Genomic DNA, 13,254 nt, shown 5'->3' with positions numbered 1-13,254 from the left:
TCAGAAATTTACAACCAGATATGTTTATTGCTACCCTTTCCAAAAGTGTGCCACTTTGCAGTCCCTGCAAATCATTCTTTTTATAGTCACATAACCCTGAAATGATTTGTTATATCATCGATTAAATGTCCACTACAGTTCTTGCAACTTGTTAGACTGGATATGTCTATATGTATAAGCATGCATGTATATATTAGTGGGGGGGGGCCATGGAAAAAAAACAGGAAAGATTGAGGGGGGGGCCATAGATTTTTTCTATAATTTACTAGGGGGGGGCCATGGAAAAAATCACCGAGAAAATAGAAAATCCTCCACCCTCCCCCTGGAAGTAAATTCTGAATCGTCCCTTATCAGGCACAATTTAGACTTGGATCACGCATTTAGAATGCTGGCGAGCTAGCTACCGTAACTGCAATTAAAAACAACAAAACCAAATAACCTATGATTTCTCCAAAACCTAATGTATTGTTCATTTTTTGAAATGGTTGACGTAGGCTTCACATATTAGAGTAAATATCAGTGGTTCTGGGTAACAAATGTTCGAAAGAAAACCACGACGAAAATGGGTATGAAATACGGATGCCAAACCATAATGCGCATACAATTCCTAATCCGGTACTTCACACGGTAAAACATTAGACATTTACCAACCGGTGTGTGGAGGGACTGTGGCAAAACAAAGTCATGGTCTGGCCTTACTGTGTCCAGCTGAGTTTGACTACATTTAGCTCATCCAAAAGTGAAAGACTGGGCGTCGCACGCCGAGTACTGACTGAATTTCATGTCCGAGGCTTTGGTAGTCCATGTGGGCTACCATTTCATGGACTTTAGTAGTCCCAGGGAAAAGTTGGTAGTCTGTGGACACGGGACTACCACTAATTTCGAGCCCTGAAATGTACTTTTTTTTCTCGAAACAACTGCGCAGTTTTCGTTAAAACTACATGCAATCGTAGCGAACAATGGAAAGAATATTTTCAAAATCATTATTCTCCCCACATTCAAAATTCAATAATAAATCAGGCCTTTGTCAAAATTTCAGTTACTTTGACCTGACGGCAGTACCAGTATGTTGATAGTATCACTGACGCGGTGTCAGACGACAATTTGTGACCGCCGCTCGTAGTGCCCTCAATAGCTTCTACCAAAAAAACTATCGAAAGCGGGACAACAGTGTCACCTGACTTAATATGAGGTCACATGACCTTTAAAACGCTATCGATACCGAGCGAAGTGAGTGTAACTAACAGCATGTCACTAAATGTCCGAAAACTGAGGTCGTCCGAAAAGTGTCACACTGAGTGTATCATTTGACTTTGTTTGTGTACTGTCTATTTACTGTCTGTTCTGTGCTGTTTTGTGTCTATGTTTACAACTATTGTCTTACAAATTTTGACCTAGTGTTATTGGATTATGGATTGGTATGATTGCGATTATTTCATAAGTGTGCTCATGCCACTTTACCACGCCAACAACAGAAAAAAAAGAAATGGCTCAAACTAAATTCACCCGCCTACTTAGCATTGAAGGAAATTGTGCTTGACAAGTGTCTTCTGAAAGACATAGCGCAACTTAGTGAATTTGTCACACTGGAGCTCTCGAAGTGTACCATTCCATGTTGACAAAATATGTACCAAGACGCACAGAGTTTAATTACAAACAGATGGTTGCGAGGGTTCAATTGGCTGCTCTTGATAATAATATGAATGTAAACAGGAAGCAGGTAGTAGTCAAGAAATCTTGACGTAATACAGCAAGCAGGGGTGAATTGAAATATAAAAGTGTGTACCATAAAGGTAGTGCTAAAAGGGTGGCCCGACCAGTGTTGAAAGTAAAAGCTTTGCTTATCAGATCTGTATCAGATGATTGAAAGAGTTGTACAAAGAAAGTTAGACTCCGTCAAATCGACTGTTGACGCAGATCGGGCTGTACTTCCAAAAAACATTGCCAAGCTTCCAAAACCCTCACGGAAAGAATTGGTAAAAAAACATGTGTCGATTTGGCCTTCGAAAAGGTGTGAAATTCACTGAATAAAACAAAGTGTCATTCGGTGTGTAAGCAAAATAAAGAAATTTATTTATCACGATTTCAAAGAATATGTACACAACATGACTCTCTTTCACAAACGTAAATATTGTAAATAAAAAGGAAAGCCATTTCATTGAAAATTGACAGCTTCTTGTATTTCTTTGAAGCCTGTATATCTGCCACTTGCTTCTGGATATCTTCCTCTTATCATTTTCATGACGCATGATGGTATAACTTGCCTGTTGTGTTTTCTGAGCCTTTCCCCTCGATAGGACCACAAAAGGAACTGACGATAGGCCATCAACGGGATTGCCTATAATGAAAAAACAGAGACAGGGAAAGTCAAGCTGTAGTTTCTACATCTGTTACGATATGACATTATTATATGACAATAAATCATAGACGTCCTCAGTGGAATGTGTCCATACACAACTAAAGCTGTACTTTGCACAAGTCTAGGATGTCTACAAACCAATTCAAACCATATTACCATATGAAGTAAGAAATAATTACAGAAGTATAAAGGCAAATTGCGGCCAGCTCGGTCGGCCATGTAGACCCTGTGTGACAGAGTTTGACATTCACGAAGCAAGCGGAGTGTCCCGAGCACCGACAGGGCTATAACAAATACCTGACCTAGCCGCTAAACACTAACCTTCTAAAAAACGAGCAGTTGAAGTCCGTAAAAAATACTGTGCTCGTCAATTTTGTCTGCCAGTTAGCTATGGGCTTACCTGTTATTCAGTTCATCGGGAGCAAATCCACTTCGCTGCTTACGTTTTGTATTAAGATATCTTAAATCTGTCACTGGTCCATTTCTAGATCCATTCCAATTTGCATATAGGGCAAATAGGTCAGTTGATGATGCTGTTGCTCTTGGTTTGCATTTTATTCTTCAACATCTGGAATCCCCTGGTACATACGCACGAATCCTTTTATTGACTACAGCTCAGCTTTTAATACGATCGTTCCAAAGAAGCTGTTTGGAAACTCAAAGCATTCAATCTAAATATGTCCTTGTGTCATTGGCTCCTCAACTTTTTGTTGAATAGACCACAGAGTGTTAAATTTGGTGACAAAATTTCAAACTCCATTATTCTTAGTACCGGTGCACCTCAAGGCTGTGTCTTATCACCGATGTTGTACTCTTTGTTTACTAATGATTGTGTTTCCCATGATGATTCTGTAAAGTTTCTAAAATTTGCAGATGACACTACAGCTATAGGGCTCATCATAAATGGCAATGAAACCATCTATCGCTCTGAGGTTGCCTGGTTGGTCGACTGGTGCTCAGATAACAATCTTGAGCTAAATATCAAGAAAACCAAAGAAATGATTATCGACTTTCGTAGAAATCCGGGCTCTATAGTTTCACTTGAAATTAAAGATCAACTTGTAGAATTGGTGGAGTTTTTTACCTTTTTAGGCTCAACAATTACGAATACATTGAGATGGGACACCCACATAAATGCGATGGTGGTGAAAGCGCAACAACGTCTATTTTTCTTAAGACAGCTTAAGAAATTTGGGTTAAGTCAGGATGTACTTATTCGTTTTTACAGAGCAACTATTGAGAGTATTCTTACATTTTCTATTACTGTCTGGTACGGTAATGCAGCACAGAAGGATAGGAATAGTCTTGAAAGAATAGTGAAGACTGCTTCAAAAATTATTGGTTGTGAACTACCGTCAGTCGAGTCACTTTATTCTGTTCGCCTTCTCCGCAGATCAAAGAAAATCATCAATGACATAACTCATCCGGCACATCACTTTTTCAAACTGCTTCCCTCGGGGAAACGTTTCAGGTCTTTTAAATGTAGAACTAACCGGTTTTTACATAGCTTCTTTCCAAAAGCAGTTAAAAACTGTCGTATTTGAGATATTGTTTTAATGTTGTCATTCTGAGTTTTTATGAATTTTGTGCGATTGTAGTAACTTTTAAAAAATCTGTATTTTAGATTTGTACGTGGTGGTGCTATGCCTTTTATATGTTGATAGTTTTTTTGTGTGTGTGTGTAAGTGTTTTTTAGCAACGCCAAGGCACATTCCTCTCGATTCTTTTATCGACTGGCAATAAAGATTATTATTATTATTATTGTAGATGTGAAACTGTATGTAGGCAATACTGAGGACTACAGGGTCCAAACATTTTGTTGCAACGTCTTTACACTATGTTTTGCAGTTAAATTTCTCCATTCGTTCTACCAGGACATCCATCTCTCGACAACAGCAACATTCTTTCACGGTCAACATGATTTCAAATCGACCGCAGCAACACCATGACAGCGATGGCAGATGCGCCAAATCATTAGCTACCAAAGTCAGTTCCTCGCCATCGCTGTCTTCAATCGAGTCCGTATCTTTGTCTGAATCATGATCACTTGAGTCAGTTTGCAGTTCATCACTGTTGTATTCGGGTTTGTACATATTAGAGGTGTGGCATTGTGCATTTTTTGATAAAAGCACCAAACTTGGCTCAGATATCTTAATATGTGTTGAATAAATTCAGATACCGAGCCACTGAAAATCTGCTGAAGCGTTGCCATAGCAGCCATTTTTCAAAACGGCCGCCAGACAAGGTATTTTTCACCAAGTAATGTCAACTGCAGAATGCGTTGAGTAATTGTGGGTTGCATATTTTCAATTAGAAACTATAGGAGAGTAATTTGCATTTTTTTTCAACTTTTCTCCATCACCTTTCTTGTTAAACGGGTAAATACGTACAAAAACACAATTCGTATGCATGAAATGCACGGTACTAGATCCTATTAAAGGAGGACACGATGTCAACAGTCAAGAAATATTAGGCTGTGGGCTAGAGGGGTCTTCATGCACCTCTAGGATACCAAACCTGTATTTATAGAAGCCTTGGGATCCCTAGAATACGAAAATAAAATTATAACAGAAAAATAAAGGGATGCAATAACTGTTACAGTCGTGTTTTGAAGAGTACCGCAAAATCGCCATTTTGCGCATACCCATGTGCATTTTTCTGGTAGTACTTGTAATTCATCTGCTAAGCTTTTTTAAACATAGCCTGCCTTGTTGGGTATCATTAGAATGGAACTTTATTCCTCTTTAAAATGACATATGTAATATGCTGTATCTTCCATAGATTTTTTATAATATAAGACCAAAACTTACCCGATACCTCAAAGTTTGCAATGCAAATTATAGCTAATCTCAAATTCTACAAATGTTTTACCTTGGCATAAAATAAAAGGCAATGCTATCTATGATATCTGTTTTACTTGATACAGGGACATTACATGTCAATCATGTGAAATGGACTTTGACAGAAAAAATATTGGGATGCTATAGCTCTATCGGTCATATTTTGAAGGGTACCGCAAAATCACAGTACTGCCAACTCGAATGCGTTTTCCTTAAATCTGTCTTCTTGTAAGTCATCTGCTGAGCTGATTTTTAACATAACATAGCTTATAGTGAAAGATTGGAAAGTAATTTTATTCTTCTTTCAGATGACATATTGTAATATGCAACATCTTCCGGAGTTTTTATAAAATATGACCAAAACTTGCCCCCATACCCCAAACCTTATATTACAAATGACTGACACTGCTTATCTCAAATTCTACCAATTTGTACCTAGACATATTACAGAGGACAATGCTTTGTATGATCTGTTTTATTTGCTACAAGAACATGTCAAAATATGAAATATACTTTTTACAGCAAAAATATTGGGATGCAATGGCTGTTACGGTCATGTTTTGAAGCGTACCTTAAGTCAAAGTTTTGCAAATCGCATCTTTTTTGTTGAGCGTGCCTCTTTGTGAGTCACCTGCTGAGCTTATATTTTAACATAACATGGCTTGTAGGGTAACATTGGAAAGTAATTCTATTCTTCTTTTAGTTGACATATTGTAATATGCAATATCTTCCACTGTTTTTATAAAATATGACCAAAACTTACCCCATACTCCAAACTTTATTGAAAATTAATGTCACTGCTTATTTCAAACTCTACAACCCTTTTACCTAGACATAACAATAGGCAATGCCTTGTATGAAATCTCTTTTATTTGCTACGGGGACATATCACAAATATCAAACAGACTTTTAAACGAAAAAATATTGGGATGCAGTACCTATTACAGTCATGTTTTGAAGGGTACTCTAAAATCACGATTTTGAGACTCACTAATATTTTTGTTAAACCAGTATTTGTTTACGTCATCTGCCGAGCCTAACTTATACATAACCTGGTTTATGGAGTATCATTAGTTAAGTGAGTTATTCTTCTTTAAGATCATATATTATAGAAATAATGGGCGACGCCCTGTCCATTAACGTTTATTTGTGGGCAAGGGTGAGAGGAAAGGCAAAAATTAATGGGCGAGGCTTGCCAAGCCCGTTAATTTGGCTTTTCTCGAGCCTGCGCCCACAAATAAACGTTAATGGTCAGAGCGGAGTCTGTTATTTCCATTATATTATCAGCGAACCCAAGAAAACCGTCAAAATTTCCGAAAATTTCAGGAGCGAACGACAACTGGGCCCCAGACACTGAGCAATACGCGACGCACTGTCATATGCAATATCCTTTACAGTTTTCATGAAATAGGACAAACACTGACCTAATACCCCAAGAGTAAATCGAAAATTACGGCTTATCTTACATTCTACCGTTTTGTTGCTATGCATAATGCAGAAGGCAATAATATGCTTATATGAAATCACTTTTGTTTATAACAGACGTATGTCAAAAGTATGAAATGAACCTTTAACGGAAAGATAATATGATTTAGTAGCCATTGGGATCGTATTTGGAGGGGTACCCAGATATGGCAAATTTCCTGAAACATATATTTTTTTACCAAACACGCCTTTATGAAAGTAGTCAGCCAAAATCATAGTCACGGATGATCTCAAAATATTATCAACATCGCATATTGAAGTAGTTTGTTTCAAGTTTGCTTTGTAAGATTCGACCTTAAAAATTCTTATCGGACAATCTAATTTAGTGTTTTTGGAAGAGCAATTTTTTGAAAACTAAATCATGGTGTGTGTTCTACCCGCTGTAAAGGAGATGAAAAAGAAAGGCATTATACTGAATTATACAACCAACTGATTGAGGAGCAAGATGCAACATTGTGCCCTTATAAGTTTTGTTTGCTAAACTGTATATGTAAAGTCTATTTGGCTTAACTACTTAACTAGCGTTATACGATAAGCACAGCTAATTAGGAACAGTTAACCTGATCCAATATTCGTTTCTAATCATTATACATTACATTAAGTTTATCTGGGCGTTCCTGAAGAAAAACTTGTATAGATATGTAAGAAAGCTGCAATCTCTTCATTGACAAAATATTATAGATATATCTGATATTTAGCTGCTCTAATTATCTTTTCTAAACTTCATAAATTTGCAAAAGTTTTCCATATATATGTCAGATAGCTAGGCTTTTTTCATTAACAAAACTATGGATAATAGTTTCTAAACTTCGTAAATAAGCAGAAATTTAGTTAGCCATTCTTCAACCTTTTCCTAGATATATCCGATATTTAGTCGATTTAATTATCGTTTCTAATTTTATAAATTAGCTCAGGTTTAGCTGGGCATTTTTCAGTAAAATATTTCCATACGATGTTGAGCAGATGTAATTATCGCTTATGATCTTTAAGAATCAACTCAAGTTCAAGAGGATGTTCCGTAGTTTAAAAGCATGTATCCGATACGTGGTCGATCTAATTATTGGTTCTATACATTACAAAGTAGCTCCAATTTAGCAGGGCTGACATGTTCAAAACGTTCAAAATTTGGGAACAACTTTGCTGTAATTGTATGTCACTCAATGTGCAATTTATTTATTGTGAATACTGAACAACGTAAAATCTCTGAGATTTATGTTTCAATCTTGACTGGAGTGTCACTATTTGTATTAAAGAAGGAATACATCACATTTGATCAGATAATTAGCCAGCCAACACTACCTCCCTTAGGTCTTGAGTTTATGTGTCAAGTGGAAAGGAATAAAATACTCGCCAGCTGACTAGCCATGCAAAAGCAAGCACAGGTCCGTTGAGTGACAAACACGGACATCACTGACAAAAGTGTAGGATTGTATTTGAGCTTTGCTTTTCCTGCCTTTCATGTTTGTTAAAACGAAAGAAAGTTGAGAAATACAATTTAATGACTATGGTACCGCGTTTTTGCATTTGAATAAAAATACCGTCAATGACGCTGTACCTTCTCTAATGTGTGGCCAGGTCAGGTAATTGGTTGTTGGCCTGGAGTTATTGGTAAATAGTTGATGATGTAGGGGCATGAGGTGAGATATGGACCCAAAGAACCCAAAAGATGATTAAATACATCAATCAAAAACTACAGTATAAACTGGCTAAAGATAGTTCAGTGTGGAAAAAAGGTTAAATAATTCAGAAATAAGAATTAACAGTCCAAAATAGTAATGATGCACTTCCCTACTGACCTGAGTGCATGTGAAATACACAACCTGGCATCTGTAAATTAAATGTACACCAAGTGATCATTTTAAGTCACTTTTAACTGTTTTTAAGGGATATTCCAAAGAGTCCTGTGGAAATGATGAACACGCTTATCTTGTCTTGTGTTTGTAAAACCTCATGGCTGATAATTGTCATAGTATTCAAAAGAAATTGAAATTGAAGAAATTACTGTTTTTAATAGGCATATTTTCCTTGAAATACATGACCGTGTAAAGAATATATGCTAAAAGTGTTTAAGAGTAAATTTCTTTTCAAAAAATAATTTAATCTGTGACCAAAGGATTTTTATTCTTTGAGTTTACAGATTCAAACATTGCAATTTGTTCAATCATCTTGTTCAGTGCAAAATTTATAAAATGACTGAAAAATAAAAAAAATTGGCAGAATTACAGTCTTTGTGATGTAAAATCATGGGTTGACATCACGATAATTGTTAATCTGTTCGTAGTACTTTCTATAATTTAAAAAAATAAAGTTCATACAGAAACGGTAACACATATTGTCAGCAATGTAGTGTTAATTTTGACTTTACATCAAAATATGCCTTTGCCGAATACCAAATATGTAGGCGAAATATTAAAATCAGCCGTGTTCAGCAAAATCCACACAACAGCATTGATCCTTTTCTAATTTAATTTGATTTGCTTATGTTATCCTTGTATGACAGTCAGTACAATATGGAACTTGAACACAACACAGTGAATAAGTATGCTGTAAATGAAATGGTGTGGCTGCATCCACATGCAGCATAAGAGTGCCTTTGTCTCTCACCCCTCATTTCCAGCCTGTCCCATCCCTGAAAAAATAGTTTGGTCTTATATTTATAATGTTAATAATTTCTGTATTTGTTAAAATGTGCGCATCTCAAAAACTTTTGATCATAAACATTTTCATTGCTTTTTATAGCTGACCAGTCAGTTAACCTGTTTATTTTGAATATTTGCGCATTTTTTCTCAGTATTTGACATTTTCAGAATAGCTTCTTATTCATTATGTCATTTTCTAAAAGTTAAAGTGCTCCTTTGTGTGGTCAAGCTTTCCACAAGCATCAAATGTTGTACTTCATATAGGAAGGTCTGCCTCTAGAGGGCAGGCATCATGAATAGTGTTTGTTAGTTATTTCCTCCACATAAACTTCTGATTGTACTGTAAACATTGAACATGGCCGACGTCCGATTTTCCTGTCTAAAACTTTCACTCATTTTCGTTCATATGACTCTGAAACTCAAGGAAACGATTGGGAAGAAAGAGTTATCTTGAAATATTGAGGTACTCGCCGATATTTTGCAAAGTTAAATGAGAAAAAATGCAAGGAAAATGCCGACAGGCTTACACAATGACCGTTTTCAGACTCAGAGCTATATGATCATCTGCAGATTATGCAACAGGCCCATATCCAGGAGGCCATGAGGGGATATCCACGCAACTCAGTACCAAACACTAGCGCACACAGGGTGAGCAAACACAAAGTGAGTACCCCTAACGTCAGCTCAGTAGTCTGTAATAGATCGTAGTCAACTAAGAACCTTGGAGAAAGGCTTACATGTAACACTGTGGCTATGCCGCTAAGTCCCTTTTGATTTTTGTCACAGCTCAAAATCGTTCTCCTACACCTCAACCTGAACCATGAACACCCGCACCAGTTTATGATATGACCCATCACAATGGCATATAACGTCAACGGATCTTGACAGACGGAAGTATTGACAGACGGAAGTAGTTGACACCAGCATACTGGTTTTCAACTCTAATACCTTCTCTGTCTATAAATAGACACGAGAAGGTAAAAAATAGCGTCAATGACACTGTAGCTCCCATCCTGGACTATTTAGTGTTTGTTCTCTGGTCAGATATTTGAACATATGTGAAAGGGATAAAGTGCATGAAGTGAAAATACTTAAATGAAATGTACTGGAGACAGTGAAATATGTTTAATGTAATTATTCAGAATATAAAATGGAAAAAATACAGAATTAGATATATCGAATACTGTGATACAACCATTAAATCAACAAGTCATTTACAATGACATAGTCCCCACTTGTAATAGGAGTATTAGTCTTGATGGGGCAGGAAAATGTGGTCATTAAGAAGTATCACTGGAGTGTATATGTTGAGATCTATGGGCACATAGGTCTATGTCGTTGTTCCCAATTTGAAACACATGAGGCATGTCTAAGTTATGGTTCTAAATAGGGAAAAAAGATCAGACCTCTAGCAGTATTGGCCAGCCAAGAAATACATATGTGCATTATAAATGAGGTACAAGATGTGACATCTTAAGGTCTAATATCCTATCAAAATTGGAGGGTATAGAACTTGTGGTTACTGAGATATGCATATATATGTATAATCAAGGTCAAAGGTCATCGAGGTCACATGACATTTTGAAAAAAAAAATTATATTGCTAATTAATCCCTATATGCCAAAAAATCAGATCTCTAGCTCTATTCGCTTGCCCAGAATTAGATGTGTACATAATTAATGAGGTAAAGCGTGTGTTGTCATAAGGTCTCCCATCCTACTAAATACAAAGGACATAGCACTTGTGGTTACTTATTTATTGACATAAACATATATTTTAGGTAAAAGGTCATCAAGGTCACATGACATTTAGTCAAAAAATTTCTCTCCTATAGTTATCCCTATATACCAAAAATCAGACATCCAGCTCTATTGGCTTGCTCAGAATGAGATATGCGCATAATTATTGAGGTACAGTATGTGGCGTCATAAGGTGTCCAATCATACCAAACATGAAGGGTGTAGCACTTGTGGTTACCGAGTTACGGAAAAATATGTATATTTGAAGTCAAAGGTCACCGAGGTCACGTGACATTTTGTCAAAAAAATTGTTTTGCTAAGTTATCCCTATATACCAAAAATCAGACCTCTAGCTCTATTGGCTCGCTCAAAATTAGATATGCGCATAAGTAATGAGGTACAATATGTGGCATCATAAGCTGTCCCATCATACCATACATGAAGGCTGTAGCACTTGTGGGTACTGAGTTATGGACAATTATGAATATTTGATGTCAAAGGTCACCGAGGTCACATGACATTTTGTCAAAAAAATTGTTTTGCTAAGTTATCCCTATATACCCAAAAATCAGACCTCTAGCTCTATGGGCTCGCTCAAAATTAGATATGTGCATAATTAATGAGGTACAATATGTTGCGTCATAAGGTGTCCCATCATACCATACATGAAGGCTGTATCACTTATGGTTACTGAGTTATGGACAAATATGTATATTTGAGGTCAAAGGTCACCGAGGTCACGTGACATTTTGTCAAAAAAATTGTTTTGCTAAGTTATCCCTATATACCAAAAATCAGACCTCTAGCTCTATTGGCTCGCTCAAAAATTAGATATGTGCATAATTAATGAGGTACAATATGTGGCGTCATAAGCTGTCCCATCATACCATACATGAAGGGTGTAGCACTTGTGGTTACTGAGTTATGGACAAATACGTATATTTGAGGTCAAAGGTCACCGAGGTCACGTGACATTTTGTCAAAAAAATTGTATGGCTAAGTTATCCCTATATACCAAAAATCAGACATCCAGCTCTATTGGCTCGCTCAAAATTAGATATGTGCATAATTAATGAGGTACAATATGTGGCGTCATAAGGTGTCCCATCATACCATACATGAAGGGTGTAGCACTTGTGGTTACTGAGTTATGGACAAATATGTATATTTGAGGTCAAAGGTCACCGAGGTCACGTGACATTTTGTCAAAAAAATTGTTTTGCTAAGTTATCCCTATATACCAACAATCAGATCTCTAGCTCTATTGGCTCGCTCAAAATTAGATATGTGCATAATTAATGAGGTACAATATGTGGCGTCATAAGCTGTCCCATCATACCATATATGAAGGGTGGTAGCACTTGTGGTTACTTAGTTATGGACAAATATGTATATTTGAGATCAAAGGTCATCAAGGTCACATGACATTTTGTCAAAATATCCGAGATATCTGCGTGAACGGATGGACTCACGGATGGACGAACAGACGGACATGACCCAATCTATAAGCTCACTGGACTTCATCCGTGGGGACTAAAAATTGTGTCACTGCATCCTTTTTGCAATATCAATACGATGAGAAACTAAATTTTTATTTTTTGTGGCCTTATACATGGGAGTCTATGGAGATCTGCCTTATACATGGGAGTCTATGGACGTGTAAACTAAAAATATGCAAATTTCACCACGATTTGCCCAAATTTGGGAAAGGTCACTCCTTTGCACTTCCATACCAAGTTTCAAATCAATCTGACTGGTGGTTTCAGAGCAGGAGATTTTTTGACCAAAAATGGGAGAAAATTACAAAAAAATTCATGAAAAATAGCAAGTCCAAGATACTGACCCAAGATGCGCACAATCATTTCATGTCAGCCCAAAGTACTTACATGCTAATTTTTCATGTAATCTGCTCAGTGGTTATTGAGTTTTTTCAATTTTGACTGTTTTTACATTTTTTCACTTAATTTGCATATTTTTGGCAATGACAACTTCATTTGAACAAAATCTCATCTACAGCCCATCATCCATGTACACACCAAATATCAAGATGAAATGTACAGCGATTTTGGAGTTTTTGATGTTGACGGACAGACATACAGACATACAGACATACAGACACACAGACATACAGACATACAGACATACATACATACAGACATTTTCCTAGCCTATAAGAATAGCTTCCATTGCCA

The 13,254-nt window shown here is 36.7% G+C and overlaps 1 protein-coding gene and 1 long non-coding RNA gene across 4 annotated transcripts in view; both read right to left on the bottom strand.

Annotated features, from left to right (window-relative positions):
• LOC139150538 (centrosomal protein of 170 kDa protein B-like) overlaps positions 1–13,254 on the bottom strand; it is a 146,774-nt gene that overhangs the window by 59,791 nt on the left and 73,729 nt on the right. The window lies entirely within an intron of this gene.
• Positions 2,053–2,953, bottom strand: LOC139150536 (uncharacterized). Its single transcript, XR_011556241.1, has 2 exons — positions 2,760–2,953; positions 2,053–2,338 (listed from the first exon to the last, which is right to left on the bottom strand). It is a non-coding gene; the product is annotated as an uncharacterized lncRNA (long non-coding RNA).

Source organism: Ptychodera flava, chromosome 14, assembly GCF_041260155.1.
Source record: "Ptychodera flava strain L36383 chromosome 14, AS_Pfla_20210202, whole genome shotgun sequence".
NCBI lineage: Eukaryota > Metazoa > Hemichordata > Enteropneusta > Ptychoderidae > Ptychodera > Ptychodera flava.
The sequence above is the reverse complement of the archived record's forward strand: the minus strand, read 5'-3'. Positions and strand labels throughout refer to the sequence as shown.